Raw genomic sequence first — 18,276 nt, forward strand, 5'->3', positions numbered from 1 at the left:
GGATGATTGAGCTGTCTATCAACACACTGGCAGGTCAGCACACTACTGCACCAGACTGAATGACTGAGCTGTCTATCAACACTCTCGCAGGTCAGCACACCCCTGCACCAGACTGGATGACTGAGCTGTCTATCAACACACTGAAAGGTGAGCACACTACTGCAACAGACTGAATGACTGAGCTGTCTATCAACACATTGGCAGATTAGCACACCCCTGCACCAGACTGGATGACTGAGCTGTCTATTAACACACTGGCAGGTCAGCGCACCCCTGCACCAGACTGGATGACTGAGCTGTCTATTAACACACTGGCAGATCAGCACACCCCTGCACCAGACTGGATGACTGAGCTGTCTATCAATACACTGGCAGGTCAGCGCAACCCTGCACCAGACTGGATGACTGAGCTGTCTATCAACACACTGGCAGATCAGCGCACCCCTGCACCAGACTGGATGACTGAGATGTCTATCAACACACTGGCAGGTTAGCGCACCCCTGCACCAGACTGGATGACTGAGCTGTCTATCAACACACTGGCAGATCAGCGCACCCCTGCACCAGACTGGATGACTGAGATGTCTATCAACACACTGGCAGGTCAGCGCACCCCTGCACCAGACTGGATGACTGAGATGTCTATCAACACACTGGCAGGTCAGCGCACCCCTGCACCAGACTGGATGACTGAGCTGTCTATCAACACACTGGCAGATCAGCGCACCCCTGCACCAGACTGGATGACTGAGCTCTCTATCAACCCTCTGGAAGGTCAGCGCACCCCTGCACCAGACTGGATGACTGAGCTGTCTATCAACACACTGGCAGATCAGCGCACCCCTGCACCAGACTGGATGACTGAGCTCTCTATCAACACACTGGAAGGTCAGCGCACCCCTGCACCAGACTGAATGACTGAGCTGTCTATCAACACACTGGCAGGTCAGCGCACCCCTGCACCAGACTGGATGACTGAGATGTCTATCAACACACTGGCAGGTCAGCGCACCCCTGCACCAGACTGGATGACTGAGCTGTCTATCAACACACTGGCAGATCAGCGCACCCCTGCACCAGACTGGATGACTGAGCTGTCTATCAACACACTGGCAGATCAGAACACCCCTGCACCTGATTGGATGACTGAGCTATCACTCACTGTGCCCATGACACTCTGAGGGGAGGAATCATGACAGTATCAATATTTACAATAACTGAGCTTTAATTGGTTACAAAAGTATCTATATGCCTCAATTATTAACCATAAAGTTTCACCATAATGCCTTGAAGCTATCTTATCACATGCCATAGCACAGCCAATCAGGAGGGACTATCATAGCTTGTATAAAAGCTGAGACAGGAAATGCAGCAGCCTTTCTAGGGTGAATCTGAATAGTGAGAAAACGTCACAGCTCACATCTTAGCCATAGAGAAAAGGAGAAAGCGCAATAAAACACCAAGTATCAAAAAACTGTCTGTCACTTCCAAACAGAACAGGTGTGAACAGGTGCATACTAAGAGTAGCCATCTCCACATATAACTAACAAATAAATTTGCACTCTGTAATGCTATAGGATGTAAACATGAAATATATGAAATTGGAATTGCATTACTGCTCTAGAAAACAGGAAAAAAACGAAGATACTTAGCACATAAATTGGCCAATTCATGCATGACAAGCAGCCATGACAAGGCGACCTTCTTTGCTGGGAACCTAACCTACCTATATAAATGTAGGCTATTAGCTCAAGAAAGGAAGCATACAGCAAAGATGGTCACCTTGTTGTGGCTGTTGGGCACACATGAATTGGCCAGTTTATCCGGTAAGTATCTTCATTGTTTTCCTGTTTTCTAGAGCAGTAATGCAATTCCAATTTCATATATTTCACGTTTGCATCCTACAGCGTTACAGAGTGCTACTTTATTAGTTATAAAAAAAACAAACTATAGACAGTGTGTGACAGCAGATGAGTGATGAGCAGTAACCATCATTTACCCATGGCCATATCTGTCATTTGGACATTACTAAGGCTGGGTTTGGTGGATACAGTCCCGGGAGACCTTAGAGTTTCTCCTAGGAGTTTTCATGGCAAATGGAGGCTTCATAATTTGTCGCAAAATCAAATTTTTTGAAAAATCTGGCGAATCAGCATTTTGAATTTCAGAAGATTCCGTTCATCTCTAGTAACAATTATACTGATGGTTTAAGTGTTGGGAATCACAAGTGAAGCCGAAACTTTTACATTTCCTGAAGTTCAGTTCTTTCACCTTGATCCGACCTTGAAGGAGGTTTCGGATCTGCTCGTAAAATCAGAAGAAAAATTAAGAAAAAATAAAAGATGTGACATCCGGGAGCGTGCGATGCTCTGCAGGGTTTTAATCAATCACTGCTGAAGGCGATGAATTGTATTTACTGCGGCCTTGACGTCCTGACATGCCGGGTCGTTCTGCCGTCCGGAGATGTGTTTCTGATTGGTCTTTTCCTCCTCCTGTCAGTTTATGATCCAGTCCGGAGGCGGCGAAACATAATGAATGACTTGATGTTTGGACGGCATGTACGGGAGACAGACATGCAAATCTCATTGCTGTATATCCACGCGGACATATGTTCCTCGCCTCCGTGATCACCAGACTGACAATACACGGCTGAACACGGATAATTGCTCCCGCGTGATCATGTCCGGCCTCGCCGGGTATTAATAAGGGCCGATGCAGCAGAGCTGAGCTTGTCATGTAAGTGGACGCTTTTTTGGAAATATTTACTCTAAGCGATTGTCACTTTCCTCCCCTTACCCCTCCTGGCTGCTCAGAAAAAAAATCACCTCCTCAACAGGGGGCAAAATTGTATTTCCTATGAAATAACGGAACCTATTTTTATTTCTCCAAGTTGTGCTGTTCCTCTGTTATTCCTCCTGGCACAAAGTGTTAGCATTCCCCTTGTCTAAGAGGAGTGTTATAGCACAATCGGCACTAACGGCACAATATAAGAATGCAACAAATATTCCCAAAGATCAAGTTATCCCCTATCCTTGCTGATCGATGGGGTTCTGACTGTTGGGCCCCCAGTGACTCTGAGATCGGGGCTCTGGAATCCCAAAAATGAGACTTTGCATCCCCATCCTGACTGGAGCAGAGGTGCGCATGTTCGGCCTCCACACCAATCATTTTCTATAGGGCTGTTGGAAATAAGTGACCTCAGTGCTCTGCGGCCCCATAACCCCAATCACAGGATCACAGGAGGTAGAAAGGGGGTGACTTGATTTTTTTTGGAATAACCCTTTAAGGAGCAATATCCAATCTCGTAACAGTTTTTAATTTATTCATGCATTTCCAGGAAGAATAACAGAGGAATGGCTCAACACAGTTCTGTCCTTACACAGTCGGCACCAATTTCACGGCGTAAGATTGTTAAGGGGAAATCTCCAAACTGCTAACATCCAGTTGTTAATTTATCCATAAATTTCCAAGAGGAATAACAGAGGGATGGCAGAAAGCAGAGGTCATTTATCCTTTGTCTGCACAAAAATGACAGACAGGTCCTGGTACTTCACTATAACTACAGACAGGTCCTGGTACTTCACTATAACTATAGGAGAACACAGCTCATGCCCACATTGCACCCTATAGTTTTTTGCTAGACCTCAATAATCATAAACTGCTCCATTCAGTGGTGTAAATAGACTCCCAAGCACCATGGTGAAAAATTTAGACCTGGACCTCCACCTCCATTTAGGTTAGATGTATGGACCTTTGTAACATTCTACAGTATATGCTATTGATGCATATATGTTCACCCTTCTTGTAATAATGTCTCTGTCCTGGCCCCTTCCTGTAATAATGTCTCCCATCCTGGCCCCTTCCTGCTATAATGTCCCCCATCATGGCCCCTTCCTGTAACAATGCCCCTCATCGTGGGTACCTTCCTGGTATAATGTCCCCCATCCTATATCAGGGTCCCACATCCTGTTATACTGTCCCCCATCCTGGGCCCCTCCCTGGTATAATGACCCCCATCCTGGTATAATGACCCCCATCCTTGTATAATGTCCCCCATCCCGGACCCCTTCCTGGTGTGATATCCTTGATCCTGAACCCTTTCTTGGTATAATGACCCCCATCCTGGCATGATTTTCCCCATCCTGGTCCCCTTCCTTGTATAATGACCTCCATCCTAGTATAATGCCCTCCATCCTGGGCCCCTTACTGGTATAATGACTCCCATCCTAGTATAATGCCCCCCATCCTGGGCCCCTTCCTGGTATAATGACTCCCATCCTAGTATAATGACCCCCATCCTGGGCCCCTTCCTGGTATAATGACTCCCATCCCAGTATAATGTCCCCCATCCCGGACCCCTTCCTGGTGTGATATCCTTGATCCTGAACCCTTTCTTGGTATAATGACCCCCATCCTGGCATGATTTTCCCCATCCTGGTCCCCTTCCTTGTATAATGACCTCCATCCTAGTATAATGCCCTCCATCCTGGGCCCCTTCCTGGTATAATGACTCCCATCCTAGTATAATGCCCCCCATCCTGGGCCCCTTCCTGGTATAATGACTCCCATCCTAGTATAATGCCCCCCATCCTGGGCCCCTTCCTGGTATAATGACTCCCATCCCAGTATAATGCCCCCCATCCTGGGCCCCTTCCTGATATAATGACCCCAATCTTGGTATAATTCCCCCTATCTTGGGTGGATCCTTTCCTTGTGTAATAACCCCCATGTTGGTATAATGTCCCCCCCTCCTGGACCACTTCCTGGCATAATGACTTCCATCCTTGTATAATGCCCCCCCAGTCTTGGCCCCTTCCTGATATAATGACCCCCATCTTGGTATAATGCCCCCCATCCTGGGCTCCTTCCTGGTATAATGTCCTTTCTGTTTTCCAAAACATGGGAAAAAAATAAACGATTCTTCTTACCTTCCACCACTCCCACAATGTGCGGTGTCCTCTTCTGTAGCCGGCCGCTGACTTCAGTGTGGCGGCATAGGCAGCGCATCACATCACTGCCATGCGTCGTGCGTGACTGGCACGCTGACGTCAGCCGCCGGCCTCTGATTGGCTGGCGGCATGTATTGCAGTGCAGGGATGCGGCAGGTCTCTGCGCAGCAATACACTTCAGCTGAATGTTCATCCTCAGACCCAATAGTGAATATGGTGGGATCCTCGGTGTCCTGCTATTGACCATGATACTCGCGGCTAAATGACTGCATGGATCACCGGCCTGATAAGCCCTTTATTATTCTGCCCATCGATGATGTGCAGCCGCCGGGGAGAGAATGGAAGGAGCTCAGGATACAAGGAGGGTCAGGAAAAAAAGAGGGGCAGCCCACAACTATAAAAAGATGAGAATGTGGTGAAACAAGACTGTGACTCTTAAATCATCCAGGAGGACCAGTGCTAGGAAACCTCCAATGCGCAGAGGAAGCGCCGTTTCTTTATGGACTAGCCCGTGGCGCAGTGAGCTGAATAAGTGAGTATCATTCGTCATCGGGTGCTACGCTCTGCATAGGCAACAATAGAGATGACAACACTGCTAGTATAATGGAGTGAGGTTTGTCATCTTGATTGCTGTCTATGCAGAGTACAGCACAGCCAATGACAAATTTTGCGCTCTGCACAGGCAACAATCAAGATGACAACACTGTCAGTATAATGAAGTGAGGTCTGTCATCTTGGTTATTGATGCCTATGCAGAGCGCAGCAGCCCATGGCAAACTCTGCGCATTGCGTAGGCAACAATTGAGATTACAACACTGTCAGTATAATGAAGCGAGGTTTGTCATCTCAGTTGTTGATGCCTATGCAGAGAGCAGCAGCCAATGACAAACTCTGCGCTTTGCATAAGCAACAATCGAGATGACAAGTGTGTCAGTATAATGAAGTGAGGTTTGTCATCTGGGTTATTGATGCCTATGCAGAGCGCAGCAGCTAATGGAAAACTCTGTGCTCTGCGTAGGCAACAATCAAGATGACAACACCGTCAGTATAATGAAGTGAAGTTTGTCATCTCAGTTGTTGATGCCTATGCAGAGAGCAGCAGCTAATGACAAACTCTGCACTTTGCATAAGCAAATGGGGTATATGGGGTTCAATACAAGACATGGGGCGGATCTCAGGGAGCGCTATCCGTCCAAAATACTTGCCTTGCACCCAGGCGCTGGCCGCCCTCGCTTCGCTGCTGTCATAAACGATTCTCGCCTTTAAATAAAAATAAAAGTTTTTGGAGTTCTCCGGAATAAAACTTCATATTTTTCGTGCTCACATTTCAACAGTTTTTCCTTCGCTCGTTCATTACTCAAAATGTCATCTCTGACTCCATTCTGATGCATCACTGATAGTCATTTAGCAAAGCTGTCACAAGCCAATGATTTCAAAGCCTGGAAATCAGCATCTGTTACCAAGAAACAGAAACCAAAGTCAGATTGTGTTTTTTTTTAATTAAACTCTTTTAAATCTTCCCCTTCTCCGAGAGCAAAATACAGTAACTGTTTATGTGTCAAACCGCCGCTTCGATGTACAGAAAACTTTCCTAGACGTGAAGGGAGTAAAGTTTCTCCAAACACATTTACGAATGATGGAAATCTGCAATCTGTATTTTGCCCATGCCGGCGATCCTACGGAGGTCAGCGCCACCCTTGTCCGTGGTTGTGTCTGGTATTGCAGCTCAGCTCCATTCACTCACAGCCCAAGAATAACAGTGGGACTGTTTTATGGAAAGAAGCTGACTTTTTTTGTTTTCTAGTCTTTGACAATCTTAATGTTGTTGCAAAATTGTATCATGAAGAAACGACATCTCCGCGTAGGACAGCTTGTCCTGAGAAGAAGTAAACTTGTTCTAAACTCTTTGGGCTACTTTTATAGAAAATGGTCATGTAAGTAATATGCAAATTAGGAGATCATGGAAAGTCCCAATCACCTTCCCTCGGTCATTCCCGTTCGCACATTTTTCTCCAGTACCCCCAGTATCGGTGCATGAGTATGACCACCATTCTGCTGGAGTTGGCTATTTATTTGTCTGCACCTGTTGATACTGGAGCATTCTGCACATGAGCTGCATTTCAGTTAAGACACCTCCGCTGTCAATCACTCAAATGTGGGCGGGGCTAAGCAGACAGATTGACTGAGAGAAAGGGCTCTGGACCACCCACAGTGCACCAAACACCTAATTTACATATTACTTATTAGACCGCTTGCTGGAAAAGTTACCCACGGTCTTTGGGGTGCTTTTTCTCATGGCCTTACGCAGAGGTGTACTTACTTTGTAAAGAAATTCCCACAGTGAGCTTTCGGTGAGTTCTTGATGTTCCAGATTTTCTGCACCATTTCTACGCCCATTAAGTAAAATAGTTTATTTACATTTTTTTTTGCAAATGCACAGCGTACAAGACTCAGCAAAACTTCATTGTAGGAGTGTAGCCTTCCTCCTTCCCGACATGTGATGTACACGTACGTCACACGTCTGGTGCAAGGAGATTGCCGGCACATGTAACAGTCAGTGTCTCCGATCACTGCAGTTTAACCACCTAGATGTCAGCGTCAGTCTCTACCAGCGGCGTCTAAACAGTTTGTAAATCCTGTTAAGAGAAGTTGAAACACCTGATTTTTTTTTTCATATATCACAAGTCTCAAAGAAGATCCAATAAAAAAATGATCAAAATGTCCAAAATGATACAAATGAAAACTATATCCTGGCACACAAAACGTAAGCTCCATTGACGGAAAAATAAAAAAAGTTGCGAGTCTCAGAAAATTAACAAAATAAATCATGTTGTTTTTTTTTCAATTGGTTAATTTTCTAAACCCAATAACATATTTTAAAAAAAATGTATAACTTTGCTATCGCCGTAATAATATTGACCTGAAGAATCATGTTTCCCGGTCATTGATTCCACATAATGAACGTTGTAAAAATAAAGGCAAAAAAAAAACAATGGCGGAATAGGGTTTTTCCACCATGTCATCTCACTGTAATTTTTGGCATTATATTGTAACAAGAATTGCGACATTCCAAATTCTAACTCCTGCAAAAAAAACATCATTCTACTGCTGTAAAGTACGGCACATGGAAGGAAAGGGGGGAAAAGAAAGAGCAAAAAAACAATGGAGGAAAATCAGGATTCCTGCTGTCCATGGTGCTGAACATCCCCAGCAGGCATAGTTTTTGACAAAATTAGACAATGGAGCTACTATCTAGAAGTTACTAATTTAGATTAGATCATCCCCCCACCCTCTATGGATAATATTCACCTATGGATTGGTAAGAATGGAGCCTACATCCTAGATTGCAATGAATTTCTTCCTCAAAAACATTGGTTAGATCATCATCATCCCCCATGATGGCGAACATGTCACAAGGGAAAAGAGAAAAGTAAGTGACTCGGGGAACAAAACATTGAAATGTATCTGTGGCCAAGAAACTGAACAGATCTCAGTCCCATTGAGAACCTGCGGTCAATCCTCAAAAAGCGACAAAGAAAAACCCTTAAATTGTGATAAACTCCGAGATGTAATGAGACAAGAATGGTCGGCCATCAGTCATCTGCCCAGAAGCTGATATCCAGCTGCTGGGGAAGGGCAGGAGTGTGGAGAATAAGGGGCAGAAGTGTGGAGAATAAGGGGCTGGTGTGTGGAGAATAAGGGTCAGGAGTGTGGAGAATAAGGGGTCAGAAGTGTGGAGAATAAGGGGCAGGAGTGTGGAGAATAAGGGGCAGGAGTGTGGAGAATAAGGGGCAGGAGTGTGGAGAATAGGGGGCAGGAGTGTGGAGAATAAGGGGGCAGGATTGTGGAGAATAAGGGGCAGGAGTGCGGAGAATAAGGGGCAGGAGTGCGGAGAATAAGGGTTAGGAGTGTGGAGAATAAGGGGCAGGAGTGTGGAGAATAGGGGGCAGGAGTGTGGAGAATAAGGGGCAGGAGTGTGGAGAATAAGGGGCAGGAGTGTGGAGAATAAGGGGCAGGAGTGTGGAGAATAAGGGGGCAGGAGTGTGGAGAATAAGGGGCAGGAGTGTGGAGAATAGGGGGCAGGAGTGTGGAGAATAAGGGGGCAGGATTGTGGAGAATACGGGGCAGGAGTGTGGAGAATAAGGGGCAGGAGTGTGGAGAATAAGGGGGCAGGATTGTGGAGAATAAGGGGCAGGAGTGCGGAGAATAAGGGGCAGGAGTGCGGAGAATAAGGGTCAGGAGTGTGGAGAATAAGGGGCAGAAGTGTGGAGAATAAGGGGCTGGTGTGTGGAGAATAAGGGTCAGGAGTGTGGAGAATAAGGGGTCAGAAGTGTGGAGAATAAGGGGCAGGAGTGTGGAGAATAAGGGGCAGGAGTGTGGAGAATAAGGGGCAGGAGTGTGGAGAATAGGGGGCAGGAGTGTGGAGAATAAGGGGGCAGGATTGTGGAGAATAAGGGGCAGGAGTGCGGAGAATAAGGGGCAGGAGTGCGGAGAATAAGGGTTAGGAGTGTGGAGAATAAGGGGCAGGAGTGTGGAGAATAGGGGGCAGGAGTGTGGAGAATAAGGGGCAGGAGTGTGGAGAATAAGGGGCAGGAGTGTGGAGAATAAGGGGCAGGAGTGCGGAGAATAAGGGGCAGGAGTGCGGAGAATAAGGGTTAGGAGTGTGGAGAATAAGGGGCAGGAGTGTGGAGAATAGGGGGCAGGAGTGTGGAGAATAAGGGGGCAGGAGTGTGGAGAATAAGGGGGCAGGAGTGTGGAGAATAAGGGGCAGGAGTGTGGAGAATAAGGGGCAGGAGTGTGGAGAATAGGGGGCAGGAGTGTGGAGAATAAGGGGGCAGGATTGTGGAGAATAAGGGGCAGGAGTGTGGAGAATAAGGGGCAGGAGTGTGGAGAATAGGGGGCAGGAGTGTGGAGAATAAGGGGGCAGGATTGTGGAGAATAAGGGGCAGGAGTGTGGAGAATAAGGGGCAGGAGTGTGGAGAATAAGGGTCAGGAGTGTGGAGAATAGGGGACAGGAGTGTGGAGAATAGGAGGCAGGAGTGTGGAGAATAAGGGGCAGGAGTGTGGAGAATAAGGGGGCAGGATTGTGGAGAATAAGGGGCAGGAGTGTGGAGAATAAGGGGCAGGAGTGTGGAGAATAGGGAGCAGGAGTGTGGAGAATAAGGGGGCAGGATTGTGGAGAATAAGGGGCAGGAGTGTGGAGAATAAGGGGCAGGAGTGTGGAGAATAAGGGTCAGGAGTGTGGAGAATAGGGGACAGGAGTGTGGAGAATAGGAGGCAGGAGTGTGGAGAATAAGGGGCAGGAGTGTGGAGAATAAGGGGCAGGAGTGTGAAGAATAAGGGGTAGGAGTGTGGAGAATAAGGGGCAGGAGTGTGGAGAATGAGGGGCAGGAGTGTGGAGAATGAGGGGCAGGAGTGTGGAGAATAAGGGGCAGGAGTGTGGAGAATAAGGGGCAGGAGTGTGGAGAATGAGGGGCAGGAGTGTGGAGAATAAGGGGGCAGGAGTGTGGAGAATAAGGGGGCAGGAGTGTGGAAAATAAGGGTCAGGAGTGCGGAGAATAAGGGGCAGGAGTGCGGAGAATAAGGGTCAGGAGTGCGGAGAATAAGGGTCAGGAGTGCGGAGAATAAGGGTCAGGAGTGTGGAGAATAAGGGGCAGCGCTACCGGGAATATTGAGGCATCACAGAAACTTCATGTATTTGTCAAAAGTATAAAAACTTATAGAATGTTTATAATTGTACATCAGTAACCATAGAAACAGCCGACTAAAAGGGTGAAAACACCGAAGCAGCAAAATGTGTGAAAAACAAAATTTATGTCAGTCTCAATACTTTTGGCCATGATTGAAAATCAATGCGCCCACACAGAGAGCGCCCCCACGGATCTCATATAGAAGTTAAACCAGTAGTTTCTTCTTTAAATATTTGCTTTATGCAAAGTTTCCATCATAAAACCAATTACTTAATGTCTGTTCATTGTGTATTTTTCATCCTTATCGCAAAGACGGGTAAACATTCCCTGCCGAGACCAAGAATTCAGAGAGCTCGAAAATGAATGGAATTCTTGAATTGTGGGTTTATTACAATGAACATTGTGAAGGAAATAGAAACTTACTGAGACTGACAAAAACTTACTTCTTCGTATATATATATATATCAGCAGTATCATTCATTAGTAGTAGTTCTTTTCTTGTACATAGGGGTTAGTATTATAGTAGTTTTATTCATGTTCATAGGGGGCAGTATTATTGTAGTTATATTCTTGTATATAGGGGGCAGTATTATAGTAGTTATATTCTTGTACATAGGGGCAGTATTATAGTAGTTATATTCTTGTACATAGGAGCAATATTATAGTAGTTATATTCTTGTACATAGGGGCAGTATTATAGTAGTTATATTCTTGTACATAGGGGCAGTATTATAGTAGTTATATTCTTGTACATAGGAGCAGTATTATAGTAGTTATATTCTTGTATATAGGGGCAGTATTATAGTAGCTATATTCTTGTACATAGGAGCAGTATTATAGTAGTTATATTCTTGTACATAGGAGCAGTATTACAGTAGTTATATTCTTGTATATAGGGGCAGTATTATAGTAGCTATATTCTTGTACATAGGGGCAGTATTATAGTAGTTATATTCTTGTATATAGGAGCAGTATTGTAGTAGTTATATTCTTGTACATAGGGGCAGTATTATATTAGTTATATTCTTGTATATAGGAGCAGTATTATAGTAGTTATATTCTTGTATATAGGGGCAGTATTATAGTAGTTATAGTCTTGTACATAGGGGCAGTATTATAGTAGTTCTATTCCTGTACATAGGAACAATATTATAATAGTTATATTCTTGTACATAGGACCAGTATTATAGTAGTTATATTCCTGTACATAGGAACAGTATTATAGTAGTTATATTCTTGTACATAGGAGGCAGTATTATAGTAGTTATATTCTTGTACATAGGAGCAGTATTATAGTAGTTATATTCTTGTACATAAGAGCAGTATTATAGTAGTTATATTCTTGTACATAGGGGGCAGTATTATAGTAGTTATATTCTTGTACATAGGAGCAGTATTATAGTAGTTATATTCTTGTACATAGGAGCAGTATTATAGTAGTTATATTCTTGTACATAGGAGCAGTATTATAGTAGTTATATTCCTGTACATAGGGGGGCAGTATTATAGTAGTTATATTCCTGTACATAGGACCCGTATTATAGTAGTTATATTCTTGTACATAGGAGCAGTATTATGGTAGTTATATTCTTGTACATAGGAACAGTATTATAGTAGTTATATTCTTGCACATAGGACCAGTATTATAGTAGTTATATTCTTGTACATAGGACCAGTATTATAGTAGTTATATTCTTGTACATAGGAACAGTATTATAGTAGTTATATTCTTGTACATAGGAACAGTATTATAGTAGTTATATTCTTGTACATAGAAGCAGTATTATAGTAGTTATATTCTTGTAAATAGGGGGCAGCATTATAGTAGTTATATTCTTGTACATAGAAGCAGTATTATAGTAGTTTTATTCTTGTACATAGGGGCAGCATTATAGTAGTTATATTCTTGTACATAGGAGCAGTATTATAGTAGTTATATTCTTGTACATAGGAGCAGTATTATAGTAGTTATATTCTTGTACATAGGGGGCAGTATTATAGTAGTTATATTCTTGTACATAGGGGGCAGTATTGTAGCAGTTATATTCTTGTACATAGGAGCAGTATTATAGTAGTTATATTCTTGTACATAGGGGGCAGTATTGTAGTAGTTATATTCTTGTACATAGGAGCAGTATTATAGTAGTTATATTCTTGTACATGGGGGGCAGTATTATATTAGTTATAGTCTTGTACATAGGAGCAGTATTATAGTAGTTCTATTCTTGTAAATAGCAGCAGTATTATAGTAGTTATATTCTTTTACATAGGAGCAGTATTATAGTATATATATTCTTGTACATAGGAGCAGTATTATAGTAGTTATATTCTTGTACATAGGGGCAGTATTATAGTAGTTATATTCTTGTATATAGGGGCAGTATTATAGTAGTTATATTCTTGTACATACGAGCAGTATTATAGCAGTTATATTCTTGTACATAGGGGCAGTATTATAGTAGTTATATTCTTGTACATAGGGGCAGTATTATAGTAGTTATATTCCTGTAGATAGGAACAGTATTATAGTAGTTATATTCTTGTACATAGGAGCAGTATTATAGTAGTTATATTCTTGTACATAGGACCAGTAATATAGTAGTTATATTCCTGTACATAGGGACAGTATTATAGTAGTTATATTCTTGTACATAGGACCAGTATTATAGTAGTTATATTCCTGTACATAGGGAGGCAGTTTTATAGTAGTTATATTCTTGTACATAGGGGCAGTATTATAGTAGTTATATTCCTGTAGATAGGAACAGTATTATAGTAGTTATATTCATGTACATAGGACCAGTAATATAGTAGTTATATTCCTGTACATAGGAGCAGTATTATAGTAGTTATATTCTTGTACATAGGGCCAGTATTATAGTAGTTATATTCCTGTACATAGGGGGGCAGTATTATAGTAGTTATATTCTTGTACATAGGGGGCAGTATTATAGTAGTTATATTTTTTTGTACATAGGGGCAGTATTATAGTAGTTATATTCTTGTACATAGGAGCAGTATTATAGTAGTTATATTCTTGTACATAGGGGCAGTATTATAATAGTTATATTCTTGTACATAGGGGCAGTATTATAGTAGTTATATTCTTGTACATAGGGGGGCATTATTATAGTAGTTATATTCCTGTAGATAGGAACAGTATTATAGTGGTTATATTCTTGTACATAGGACCAGTATTATAGTGGTTATATTCTTGTACATAGGAGCAGTATTATAGTAGTTATATTCTTGTACATAGGGGGCAGTATTATAGTAGTTATATTCTTGTACATAGAAGCAGTATTATAGTAGTTATATTCATGTACATAGGGGGCAGTATTATAGTAGTTATATTCTTGTATATAGGAGCAGTATTATAGTAGTTATATTCTTGTACATAGGGAGCAGTATTATAGTAGTTATATTCTTGTACATAGAAGCAGTATTATAGTAGTTATATTCTTGTACATAGTGGGCAGTATTATAGTAGTTATATTCTTGTACATAGGAGCAGTATTACAGTAGATATATTCTTGTACATAGGAGCAGTATTATAGTAGTTATATTCTTGTACATAGGTGCAGTATTATAGTAGTTATATTCTTGTACATAGGGGCAGTATTATAGTAGTTATATTCTTGTACATAGGGGCAGTATTATAGTAGTTATATTCTTGTACATAGGGGGCAGTATTATAGTAGTTGTATTCTTGTACATAGAAGCAGTATTATAGTAGTTATATTCTTGTACATAGGGGGCAGTATTATAGTAGTTATATTCTTGTACATAGGAGCAGTATTATAGTAGTTATATTCTTGTACATAGGAGCAGTATTATAGTAGTTATATTCTTGTACATAGTGGCAGTATTATAGTAGTTATATTCTTGTACATAGGGGCAGTATTATAGTAGTTATATTCTTGTACATAGGGGCAGTATTATAGTAGTTATATTCTTGTACATAGGGGTCAGTATTATAGTAGTTGTATTCTTGTACATAGGAGCAGTATTATAATAGTTATATTCTTGTACATAGGGGCAGTATTATAGTAGTTCTATTCCTGTACATAGGGGCAGTATTATAGTAGTTAAATTCTTGTACATAGGAGCAGTATTATAGTAGTTATATTCTTGTACATAGGGGCAGTATTATAGTAGTTATATTCTTGTACATAGGAGCAGTATTATAGTAGTTATATTCTTGTACATAGGACCAGTATTATAGTAGTTATATTCCTGTACATAGGAACAGTATTATAGTAGTTATATTCTTGTACATAAGAGCAGTATTATAGTAGTTATATTCTTGTACATAGGGGGAAGTATTATAGTAGTTTTATTAATGTACATAGGGGGCAGTATTGTAGTAGTTATATTCTTGTACATAGGAGCAGTATTATAGTAGTTATATTCTTGTATATAGGGGCAGTATTATAGTAGTTATATTCTTGTACATAGGACCAGTATTATAGTAGTTCTATTCCTGTACATAGGAGCAGTATTATAGTAGTTATATTCTTGTACATAGGACCAGTATTATAGTAGTTATATTCCTGTACATAGGAACAGTATTATAGTAGTTATATTCTTGTACATAAGAGCAGTATTATAGTAGTTATATTCTTGTACATAGGGGGAAGTATTATAGTAGTTTTATTAATGTACATAGGGGGCAGTATTGTTGTAGTTATATTCTTGTACATAGGAGCAGTATTATAGTAGTTATATTCTTGTATATAGGGGCAGTATTATAGTAGTTATATTCTTGTACATAGGACCAGTATTATAGTAGTTATATTCCTGTACATAGGAACAGTATTATAGTAGTTATATTCTTGTACATAAGAGCAGTATTATAGTAGTTATATTCTTGTACATAGGGGGAAGTATTATAGTAGTTTTATTAATGTACATAGGGGGCAGTATTGTAGTAGTTATATTCTTGTACATAGGGGCAGTATTATAGTAGTTCTATTCCTGTACATAGGAACAGTATTATAGTAGTTATATTCTTGTACATAGGACCAGTATTATAGTAGTTATATTCCTGTACATAGGAACAGTATTATAGTAGTTATATTCTTGTACATAAGAGCAGTATTATAGTAGTTATATTCTTGTACATAGGGGGCAGTATTATAGTAATTATATTCTTGTACATAGGAGCAGTATTATAGTAGTTATATTCTTGTACATAGGAGCAGTATTATAGTAGCTATATTCTTGTACATAGGAGCAGTATTATAGTAGTTATATTCCTGTACATAGGGGGGCAGTATTATAGTAGTTATATTCCTGTACATAGGACCAGTATTATAGTAGTTATATTCTTGTACATAGGAGCAGTATTATGGTAGTTATATTCTTGTACATAGGAACAGTATTATAGTAGTTATATTCTTGTACATAGGGGCTGTATTATAGTAGTTATATTCTTGTACATAGGAGCAGTATTATAGTAGTTATATTCTTGTACATAGGGGGCAGTATTGTAGTAGTTATATTCTTGTACATAGGGGGCAGTATTATAGTAGTTATATACTTGTACATAGGAACAATATTATAGTAGTTATATTCTTGTACATAGGACCAGTATTATAGTAGTTATATTCTTGTACATAGGACCAGTATTATAGTAGTTATATTCTTGTACATAGGGGCAGTATTATAGTAGTTATATTCTTGTACATAGGGGGCAGTATTATAGTAGTTATATTCTTGTACATAAGAGCAGTATTATAGTAGTTATATTCTTGTACATAGGGGGCAGTATTGTAGTAGTTATATTCTTGTACATAGGGGCAGTATTATAGTAGTTCTATTCCTGTACATGGAAACAGTATTATAGTAGTTATATTCTTGTACATAGGACCAGTATTATAGTAGTTATATTCTTGTACATAGGGGGAAGTATTATAGTAGTTTTATTAATGTACATAGGGGGCAGTATTGTAGTAGTTATATTCTTGTACATAGGAGCAGTATTATAGTAGTTATATTATTGTATATAGGGGCAGTATTATAGTAGTTATATTCTTGTACATAGGAGCAGTATTATAGTAGTTATATTCTTGTACATAGGGGCAGTATTATAGTAGTTATATTCTTGTATATAGGAGCAGTATTATAGTAGTTATATTCTTGTACATAGGAGCAGTATTATAGTAGTCATATTCTTGTACATAGGGGGCAGTATTATAGTAGTTATATTCTTGTACATAGGGTCAGTATTATAGTAGTTCTATTCCTGTACATAGGAACAGTATTATAGTAGTTATATTCTTGTACATAGGACCAGTATTATAGTAGTTATATTCTGTTATGTTCTGCTACCAGAGCTAAGGAAAGAGAGGAGATCTGTCCCTACGATAGAACTCAGCTTAATCCCTATGATGTAACAGGGGACCTGATCCTGCGATCAGACCTGCTAAAGTCCTAAGCTAGTCTGTACGGAGACCTATAGATGTGGGGAAGGAATCCCTACAAGTACTAAGGACTGGGAGGAAAATGGGACACCTCCTAACAGAAATAGTAGCAGACAGACGAACAAACAAAATATATAGAACATAGAGGTCTGTAGACCAAGCAAACTAACAGAGTTAGATACAGGGCACAGGCAAGCTAGAAAGTAGTTATACAATGAAGTCCAGCAAAGCCAGAAGGGCGGAGCAGGATTAAATAGGCCAACAAGGTCATGTGACCAGCAAAGGAAAAAACCTAAGAACAAGGTTCTAACATATTCCTGTACATAGGAACAGTATTATAGTAGTTATATTCTTGTACATAAGAGCAGTATTATAGTAGTTATATTCTTGTACATAGGGGCAGTATTATAGTAGTTATATTCTTGTATATAGGAGCAGTATTATAGTAGTTATATTCTTGTACATAGGAGCAGTATTATAGTAACTATATTCTTGTACATAGGAGCAGTATTATAGTAGTTATATTCCTGTGCATAGGGGGGCAGTATTATAGTAGTTATATTCCTGTACATAGGACCAGTATTATAGTAGTTATATTCTTGTACATAGGAGCAGTATTATGGTAGTTATATTCTTGTACATAGGAACAGTATTATAGTAGTTATATTCTTGTACATAGGACCAGTATTATAGTAGTTATATTCTTGTACATAGGACCAGTATTATAGTAGTTATATTCTTGTACATAGGACCAGTATTATAGTAGTTATATTCTTGTACATAGGAGCAGTATTATAGTAGTTATATTCTTGTACATAGGAGCAGTATTATAGTAGTTATATTCTTGTACATAGGGGGCAGTATTGTAGAAGTTATATTCTTGTACATAGAGGCAGTATTATAGTAGTTATATTCTTGTACATAGGAACAGAATTATAGTAGTTATATTCTTGTACATAGAAGCAGTATTATAGTAGTTTTTTCTTGTACATAGGGGGCAGCATTATAGTAGTTATATTCTTGTACATAGAAGCAGTATTATAGTAGTTATATCCTTGTAGATAGGGGCAGCATTATAGTAGTTATATTCTTGTACAAAGGACCAGTATTATAGTAGTTATATTCTTGTACATAGGAGCAGTATTACAGTAGTTATATTCTTGTACATAGGTGGCAGTATTGTGGCAGTTATATTCTTGTACATAGGGGCAG

This window comes from Phyllobates terribilis, unplaced genomic scaffold (assembly GCF_046119375.1).
Source record: "Phyllobates terribilis strain yellow unplaced genomic scaffold, ASM4611937v1 Scaffold_4__5_contigs__length_816908805, whole genome shotgun sequence".
NCBI classification, from domain to species: domain Eukaryota; kingdom Metazoa; phylum Chordata; class Amphibia; order Anura; family Dendrobatidae; genus Phyllobates; species Phyllobates terribilis.